The sequence below is a fragment of the Phocoena sinus genome, chromosome 9, assembly GCF_008692025.1.
Source record: "Phocoena sinus isolate mPhoSin1 chromosome 9, mPhoSin1.pri, whole genome shotgun sequence".
Classification (NCBI taxonomy): domain Eukaryota; kingdom Metazoa; phylum Chordata; class Mammalia; order Artiodactyla; family Phocoenidae; genus Phocoena; species Phocoena sinus.
In genome coordinates this window covers 56869644-56879118 of record NC_045771.1, presented here as the reverse complement: position 1 = coordinate 56879118, position 9475 = coordinate 56869644, and positions in this window count along the sequence as shown.

Here is a 9475-nt window from a genome sequence, read left to right as displayed (position 1 = left end):
AATGACTGTCTATAAACCAGGAAGAGGGTCTGCACCAAGAACCCAACCATGGTGGCACCCTGATCTTGCACTTCCCAGCCTCTAGAACTATGAGAAATAAATATTTGTTGCTTAAGCCACCCAATCTATGGTATTTTTGTTATAGCAGCCCGAACACCCTGACACACACCAACATAGAGGTTGGGAAGAGGAAAAACGACCAACAAGGAGAGTGAATAGGAGTGGCCATGAGGGAAGAAAAGAAGCAAGAGAGTGGGGTCCTGGAGACAGTGAAGAAAGCAGTTCAAAAAGGGTAAGCATGCATGCAAGTGTATGGAATTTCTCCCTTGATTTCTTCTATTTTCTCTGTGAAATAAAAAGTAAGGGCATCATGACAATGAGCATGGGAAGAAAGTGCTGGAGATCTGAGAAGACGGAAAACAGGAAATAATCTTTGGGAAACCAAGATAGAGAATGGACTAGGGAAGTATAGTAGCACTGCCGAGAAGGAGGGGCTCTCAAGAAAGTTGGTTATTGGGCAAACACATGGGCAGGAGCAGGATAGGTGGGGTGGCTCTGCGATGCAAAGTTCAATATCAGGCTTGTTCAGCTTTGGGGTCAGATACGCAGAGGTAGGGGAGAGGACACCAACAGAGCTGAGACAGACTTGGTAGGAGCATCAGCTTCTAGCACCTTGTCAAGATGAAAGGCCAGGGCGCAGGGCTGGATTAAGCCAAGAATTTCCCAGGGTGGCCTAAAACAGTTGGAATTGGGGAACACCCTACGACGGACTGGTGGTTGAGTAGAGAATTCAAAGGTGAAGACCAACAGAGTAAGAAGAGGCCATTAATTTGAGGAGTTATGAAGTCAACAGGCGGAAAAATTGAGAACAGGTACAGAAAAGGAGAGTGAATCAGGTCGGGTTTGTGGTTAGGGTCCAGGCAGTGACTACTACAGGGATGATAGAAATCCATTTTTATATGCATACCACAAGGGACGTTCTGATAGGTTAAATGGGAGTAAGTGAACTCGCAGAAGAGCAGTTCAGCTGCTGACTGTTGAGTCGTAGAGGATACCTCCAGGTATGGGGCAGGACCCAGAGGAAAAGCTGGCATTGGAAAACAAAAGAACATCAAATCAAGAAGTGGCAGAAGTCATGGGTCATGACAGCTAAGACAGGAGAGAATTTCGAGAAAACATGAAAAACCAGTGTAAGAAGTGCAGAGCCTAACAACTAAGAAAAAACTGGCACTGACTGCATCAATGATGATGTGGGAAAGAACAGTTTCACAGAAGCAGTGAAAGGAGCAAACATCCCTTGAAGAGTGCCAGGTCACTGCTCAGAAGGAGGCCTGAACTGTGAAGTGAATGCCCACATCTGAAATGTCCATCCCAGATGTTCCAGCAGAAAGGCAGGCCCTCTACAAAATTTGCAGGCCCAGTCCAAATGAAAATGTAGGCACCTTGCTCAGAAGTTATTACGATGGCCACAGCAGAGCATTCCACCAAGCACAAGACCCTTCTGTGCAACCCATGCAGCTGGCCCTGCCAATAGGAAAGGGGAAAAAAAAGCAGAATGTCATTTGAAAACAGCAATGGGTTTCTCCAGGATGGTGGATCTGGGTGTATTTTAAGGCAGAACCAGGCAAAAGTGAAAGGCTCCCCACTCCACGTGACCACTGGATATTTTCATTTGGCTGTCATCTCAGATTCAGAAATGGAACTCCTAACCCTTTACCAAGCCATCTTTCTTTTATCTATTATACACTATATTATTAGTAATATTTTAATTATTAATTATTTTCATACCTTGGACCCAAAGCCTGGTTAGAAGTTTGGTCCTATGCTTCAGTTTCGTTGTCTGCAAAATGGAGATAATTAGGAGGTTTAAGTAGGTTAATTTATAGAAAATGCCGGAGCTGCCCTGACAGGCTATATACATGTTAAATTAACTCTTCTCATTTTTCTCTTATCTTGTTATTAACCAAATCCTGTCAAATGTTTCCTCTGAATCCTCTCTTGTAGCCATTCTCTCTCTTTTTTTTTTCCCATTCTTAACTATCATTCCGGGTCTTTTCACCACCAGCAGGAGCCTGTAATTTGGCCTCCCTGATGCCAGCCTCTTGGCCCTGCTAGTACCAAAGTCATCTCCTTGCACATGACTTCTGTGCTATCACTGCTCTAAGAGCCACCTTCCCTGTTCAAAACTCTTAAATCAGTTTTGTGTTTTGCCTAATAATCGAGTTTAAGCTTCCTTGCCTGGATTTCATGGCTCTTCCTGACCAGCATGCACCCATAGGTCAGATCAATTCAGCTTCATGAGCTTTCTATCAGCCATTCTATGTACTCCTGTATCAAGGGAGGTGGGGATGGTGCAACCCAAAGGTGGAGACCTTTACCTACCCTGCTCCGGGGTTCGCTCTTAGAGAAGACAGCATGGAATCCAGAGCAGCGAGGACACAGGTGAGCAAGATGTGCCTGGGAGAATGCCAGGTCACTGCTCAGATGGAAGATTATCTGATGGCACCTGTGTTTCCTATGATACTGTAGCTTTCCTTTAGCCAACACCTCTTGTTCACTGACTTTGGGCCAGGATTTAGAGATGAAGCAGTAAAAGCTGCAGACCCCTCTTCGAAGGAGTCCACCATCCTGTGGGACCTCAGTAGGAGACAGAACTCCAGGAACTGGGTGGTCCAGGTATCTGATGGCCCGTGGGTAAGGGTGAGAAAGCAATGAGCAAAATGGCTCTCAAGGAAGCATTTGAGTATCAAAGGACAAGAAGCTGAGGAAATATCCCTGGGGAGTTCAAAAAATAAAAATTGAAAAGGGCAGGGGAGACAGAGTAGCTCCCCTCAAGAGTTTCTAAGGAGAGAGTATGGGGTAGGAAATACAGTGTCATCTAAGGAAACTTCTGCTAAGCCAGGAAGACCAGGTTGATGTGTAGGGAAGAGATGGAGAGGATGACAAACAGGATAACAGTCAGTACTTCAAACAAGAGAAGTAGGAGCCAGTGACTGTGGAGGCGTGACCCACAGAGAAGCTCTTGCGGGTAGGCAGCCGAGTTGCAGGGCTTTTAAGACAAGTGTCCACGAGTATGGGGTACATATTTAAGGGACAGAATGAGTTGGCCCTCAGGCCACACCAAAGCAGCGGAGAAAGGAAGAACAGAGCCACTTGTAGGGAAGAGAGTGAGGGGGACAGTGAGGAACTGACTAAGAAGACTGAGCAGTACTGGGATAAGATCTGGACAAGACAGAGAGGTCTCAGGCGAGACACCCCACCCTCTCCTCTGTTCCTCACACACCCAGAGACAGTTGTGGTTTGGTCAAAGCCCAAGATAATTTTAGGTGTGCTCTGTTTTAGGCTGTTACTTCTGCAGTAGGTGGATGTTTCAATCCAGTTAAAAAGAATGACATGTCAGTCAAAGGGTTAGCTGCCCCTAAAAGAGAAAGAATAGGAAATGTGATTTCACAAAAGGGGTACTGATTGTTTCCTAATATTTGTTAAATGTCTGCTAAATGCAAAATGTACACAGTTGGCATTTGTTTAGTTCTCACACCAACCTATTGTGGCGGAGAATAGTATCCCTACTTTATGAGTGAGGGAAACTAGGGATCTGAAAGTTTAAGAACCTAGTCTAGGATTACATGATGGAGCCAGCCTTCTGATCTAGGACCATCTGGTTCCAACTGCCTAAATGTTTTTTCCCTGTACATCTAGGGAGGACCTTAAAACCATGCACATGGCCTCACGTGGTAGAAAACTAAAGCACAGAGGCAACAGTCTGTTCTTCTACACATGTTTTAATAATGGCTTTGGATCCTCAGCTCTCGGAATTTCTGCTCTTTGACGGAACCCCTCAGACTCCCTGCCTTTCACCCACCCTCCCGCCCCCCTCTTTCTACTACCTCATGGGGAGCTGGCAGCCACTGATGTTTTTAGTAGTTTACAGATATGTCCCGTCACATCTCCCAAAGTTAGGCTTCATGATATCTTTGAAGAATTTCTGTGATCGTCCAAGATTTCTAATCTTGAGTATCCTAGTTCTGTATGTACTATTGTAATTTATATCAGATGTTAGTAATGAGAGTTGATTTATTAATGCATCATATTTAGTTTTACCTAAAAAGATTAAAACCTGGCTCCTCTCTCCCCATCTCTAATGAAAACGCTAGTGAATTCCCCTAATGTTTTTCTAGAAGTCCTCATTTCTATTCAGTCTTGAAAATCCAGAGGTTTAAGTTAGAGAGACCCCAATATAATTCACATTTGAAATCCAGACCCCTCTCTGGGTTGCTGACATCAGAGTCCCATCCTCCGTCACCACTCTAATTCAGGGCATTTATAAAAACTGATATATCATGATGGTGCCAGGCATAGATAGCATGCTGGACTGGACTACAGCATTGTCAAGTTGCAGCAGCCATACAATTCATCTAGTCTCATCATCTCTTTTACGGACAAGGACCTTAAGGCCCAGGGGCTTAAGCGTGTTGCCCAAGGTTATGCAGGTAAGTTCATAGCCAACTTCATATTAAATTTCATGTGGACCAGCAACCTCCATTCTACTCCCGTATCTTCTCTTACGAAGGTAAAACTCTTTGCTGCCTCTCTCCAAACTATTTTCATAACATCTTCCTGAATGATTAGCAAACCCGTTTAATAGGCATAGACACTGAAGGTCAGAAAGGTTAATTATCTGTCCCCTGAGGGTACAGTGAACATTGCTGAGAGAGGAAGAACCACGAATAAAAGACAAAGCTCCTGACTTAAAAATCAAGGATCCTGTCCTTTAGGATACATAGATATTAAGGATATCGGCAAATAAAATGAGTAATCTTTCCAGGTTCTGGGCTCTACAGTATCTAAGTTACCTCCGAGTTTAGTATTTCTTCTTTTCAGAGAAAAATCATTTAATCAGGATTTTCAGGGTTAGGGAATGGAGACAATTACCTAAACACATTTTCTTTCTGATAAGATTTTAGCATTTGTCTTTCAGACAAATTTAGTAATTTATCTAAACGTGTTTTCTTTCAGACAAAAATGTTTTAAACGACTAATATCTGCAACACAAGAGAAAACATAACAAATCCACACAAAGTAGCAGGATGCCATTGTTCTTTCCTGTTTAAGCAAAGTGGAACACCGTCCTCCACTTTCAAATGTTATCCTCGTTACGTCACACGATTCCAGGCTGCTCTGTGCCTGCTTGACTCAGTAACACTCATGGAGAGAGACAAGAGCCATTGCTGCGTTCACTGACCACCTACTATAGCCAGATGGTACAGCCAGGTGCTGGGACATTGCCAAAGGGAGCAAGGCACAGTGGACACTCTCAGGGAGCTCATGGTGGCGGGTAGCAGAGCATCAAGCTTTGAGGAAGGTAGGAAGCAGATGGCCTCTAGGAGTTAGAGCAAAGAGGTTGTCATTGAGCTGAGGGAATCTTCCAGGTTTTAAGGAAGAGCTGGGCCCTGAAAGGACTGTAGGATTTAGAGAAGAGGGCTAAAAGGAAAGGGAACAGAAGGTAGAGGAGATACATTCCTGGGGTCCTGAAATCAGCACAATTATTCTAATATATCCCCCTGAAGGAAATCAATAGATTGTCCCAAAGAAGAAGGAATAAAGGATACAAAGTCAACTTTCCCATTGACAAACACTTCTTGGACATAAAATACTTGCCAGTTACTGTGCTAGGTATCGGGGATACAGAGCTATGAGAAATCTAGAACAAATTTATAGTAGGGATTAAAAATTGGATCTTCTCTTCAATTTATGGTAAACTGTTTGATCCACAGAGCTATGCTATTATGTACTTTCTTCTAGGCATTCAGAGAATTCTACAAAGAATTCCATTCTATATTATTTTCGGGGAAAATCCATACGGAGACAACATAGAGAGTTACCTGAATATGGATTCATACACTATACAGTCTCATTCATTGCATAATAGGATAGACATAGAATGCTGTTCATTCCAAAAGAATCAGTTGTCTGGATATGCCATACCTAGAGCACTGAGGAACATCTTTTGGCCTCGGGACCTTAGCATGTGCTTTCTTCACATATTCCTGCTGCCAAGCCATTCACAGGAGGTTCTCCCAGGTGACTTTCTTTGTCCTTCTCCCTATCTCCCAGATCCCACTGTATCATCGTTCACCCCCACTGTGTTGGACCTTCACTGCTTCATCTGAACAGTTTATCTAGAATATGTACAAACCTTTTAGCTCAACCAAAGGCAGCTATGGTGACACAATTGTTAGGCCATGTGTGCAGTTGAGATGCAAGTATTATCTTGGAAAAGAAATGTAGGAAGTCAGTGAAAAGTACAGGACACTCTAAACAGAAAGGAAGTGTAGGTATTTCAGTGTGACTATCACCATCTTTGTAAGTGTATTTCCATAGTTATTTTTCTGATTACTCAGAATTCTAATATACTTGATGAAAGAATCTTAAGAACATGTTTGGAACGTGTCACAACAATATGCCAAGGAACATACAGGTACTCTCACACACACACAACGGAAAAAGAAGATATGAGTGTCTATCAAAAGGAAAACATTGAAAAGATGATGACAATTATACAAATATGAACATAGTACTGACATGTTGCATAGGGATAATTATAATTTCACTCCATGAAAACGGAATGTTTTCAATAGATAATAATGTCTGGTTTTTCTCCTTAAATTTTATAAGCTACTAACTCATATTGTTTTTCTTCATGGCAAATATCAAAACCTTTTCAAGTTCCACTGCTCAAATGAAATGCACTAGATAATGTACAACAAGAAGAGAAAAATCCAGATCATCTCCAAATTGACAGGAAGCAATTTATTTAGAAGGTTGAACTTAAAAAATAATTAAGTCCAGAATTTTACAATTGAAAAAGTTGGTAGTACAATTGATTTTTTTCTAGGATATTTAGCAAATTTTCAATATTATATTTTAAAGAACCACCCCCAAAAAAAAAAACAGCTTGGAAATGCCTGGGTAGGGGGAAAGAATGTATTCAAATCCATTGAATTATATTATGCTTTTTCTGTTAAAAAGTTTTTTATGGTAATTACTCAATAAAGGTAACATACCCATATAAATCAAGTTAAAATGAGGGTAACTAATTTCAAAGTTACTAAACCAGAAAAGTTTTTTTATCAAGATGATAAACAGAACTTTATAGACCAAAAGTATAAATTTATAGACCAAAAGTATAAATTTACATGGACCTCTAATTAGGATGATTGTGTAGTAGATTCTAGTAAAACCTCATTTCTGAGTTTCTAGAAAATGTATTTTATAAATTCAAATGGCTAATATAAATCAGAGATCACTTAGAATTAGATGTACATTATATAATTACTAATTTTAAACAAATTTCTTCTTTCTTAAAGTGTTAAAAATTTTAATTCTGGTCTGTATTTTATATTTTTATTTTAGTGAAAACAAAAATTTACAGATATTTGGTATAAAATGTTCACACACAGAATATATCTCTTATGTGACACTAAGGAAACTTTTAGGGTAAGCTGCAACATCATATCTGGAAATAATTCCATGAATTCTAATTTTAAAAAAACTGTAAGATGATTTGCAGCTTTAGAATACCTGAGATGCAGTGTGAAAATACTGGTACAAATCACTATTCTGGAATGATGTATTCATTCATCAAAGACTCCTAAACAAAGGAGTCAGAATTTGGTTCACAGTTTATAAACTTTGTGCAAATTTTGTTATGATAACCTGTTACCCACAGAGGAAGTTATCCATAAACAAAAACAATCTGGTATTTACTAATTTTATACAATCCATTGTAAAACTTCCTGGTCTGAAGTTTTAACCAACCTGGAGTTAATGGGAACCATAACCAGGGTGAGTGAACATGATAAATTAACAGTATCAGAGAAAGCAGATGACATAAAGAGAGGTAACACTCAGTAATAACATATATAATTAAATAAAGTTTCATTGTTCTTGACATAGCCCAAGTGATGTAGTAAGCTAAATCATGGAGTTTCTAATCCATCTATGGTTGTTACCAAATTCAGCAATTCAAAATGCAACCCAGTGTAGAAAAGACATTTTTCAGTTAATTTAAAAGATATTTACAGCTTAATATTTTTAAACAAATTATTTACTCAAATTCTTACAATCATTTGCTGGTTCCTATGACTATTTATTGACAATTATTTCCAAATTTTATAAATGTGTTAATTACCAGCAAGTAAATCTTGTTTTAAAAAGCATTGCTAGTGTAAGCAATTATCAAAATGGAGGATTCCCATTTGTGTCTCTGGTTTAAAGTCTAATTAGTGATTTGTAGTGATCCAATATTTTATATAAATACAAAATCCAACAATTTGCTTTCTTAAGTCTGTAAGGTATATGAGATTATAGATATCTTTACACATACAAATTTTGTTCAGAAATTGGATTTCATTTTAGAAGATATGCTTCTAAACACAAAATGTACTTTATGAACTATCTTAAGCATAAAACCCACAAATATTCACTTTTATTTTTTAAGAATAAATTATTATAATGCATTGCAAAATATTCGCTAATGGAAATGCAACAATTTTTATTTACCTAACCTGTTACTTCACACTGTAGTATAGAATCAATTTTATAAAGCAAAAGTTTGATCTACTGTGAAGTCAGAAGATTATAAGGTAGTGTTTTCAATTCCAACAGAATTTTTCTGGGTTTTAACTTTTCCACAGAGCACTGAAATAAATAAAATTTTTTAGGGTTTGCATTAAGATATTTAAAGGGTTTCAAGTATTCTACAGAAAGAGATTTTGGAAAACACTGAATTCTTTCCAAAAAAATAGCTATTTTAAGTTTTGTTTTACATCACTGTAGAAAGTCTAGAAGACTTTTATTTTTCTCCAAAATCTCATTTTCACCTGAAATAACTGTATTCAGGTTTTCTCAGCAGGTAAAGTATACATTCTTACAAGGTTTCAAATTTCAGAATTCCAATAATGCATTTAAACTGAGCACCCACCGAATCGTGTTGTCTCCTCTTTGTATGTGTGTGCGTGTGTGTCTATTACCTTGCAGTTCTGTTATTTACAATCAATTTCAGGCTTTTTACCTCCCCAGAAATACCTTAGTGAACCCTCAGCATTTGCTAATCTCTTAATTATTGTGAACCGGCCAGCTCCTTCAAGTAGATCGTTAACCACAAGAGTGCCTGACAATTTCCAAGTCATATCCTCTGTCCAAAAGGAAAAGATAGGGCTTTGTGAGGCCGAAAGGAAGCGAAGGAAAACAAAACAAATGTAGCTCATGCTGAAAGTGAAAAGTGCTTGGACAGATTAGTATTTTCTTTTCTGCAAGGCGTCCTGCCAATTTTTTTTTTTAATAGAGGAGAGTTATTTTTTTGGTCTGATTTTTCAGTTTCTTGGAAAGTGTTGGTATATACCATCCCCACCAGCCCCTCATAATTATTGTTGGTTGTTTTGTGTTTTTCCCATCCGTCTACATCACAGACTGC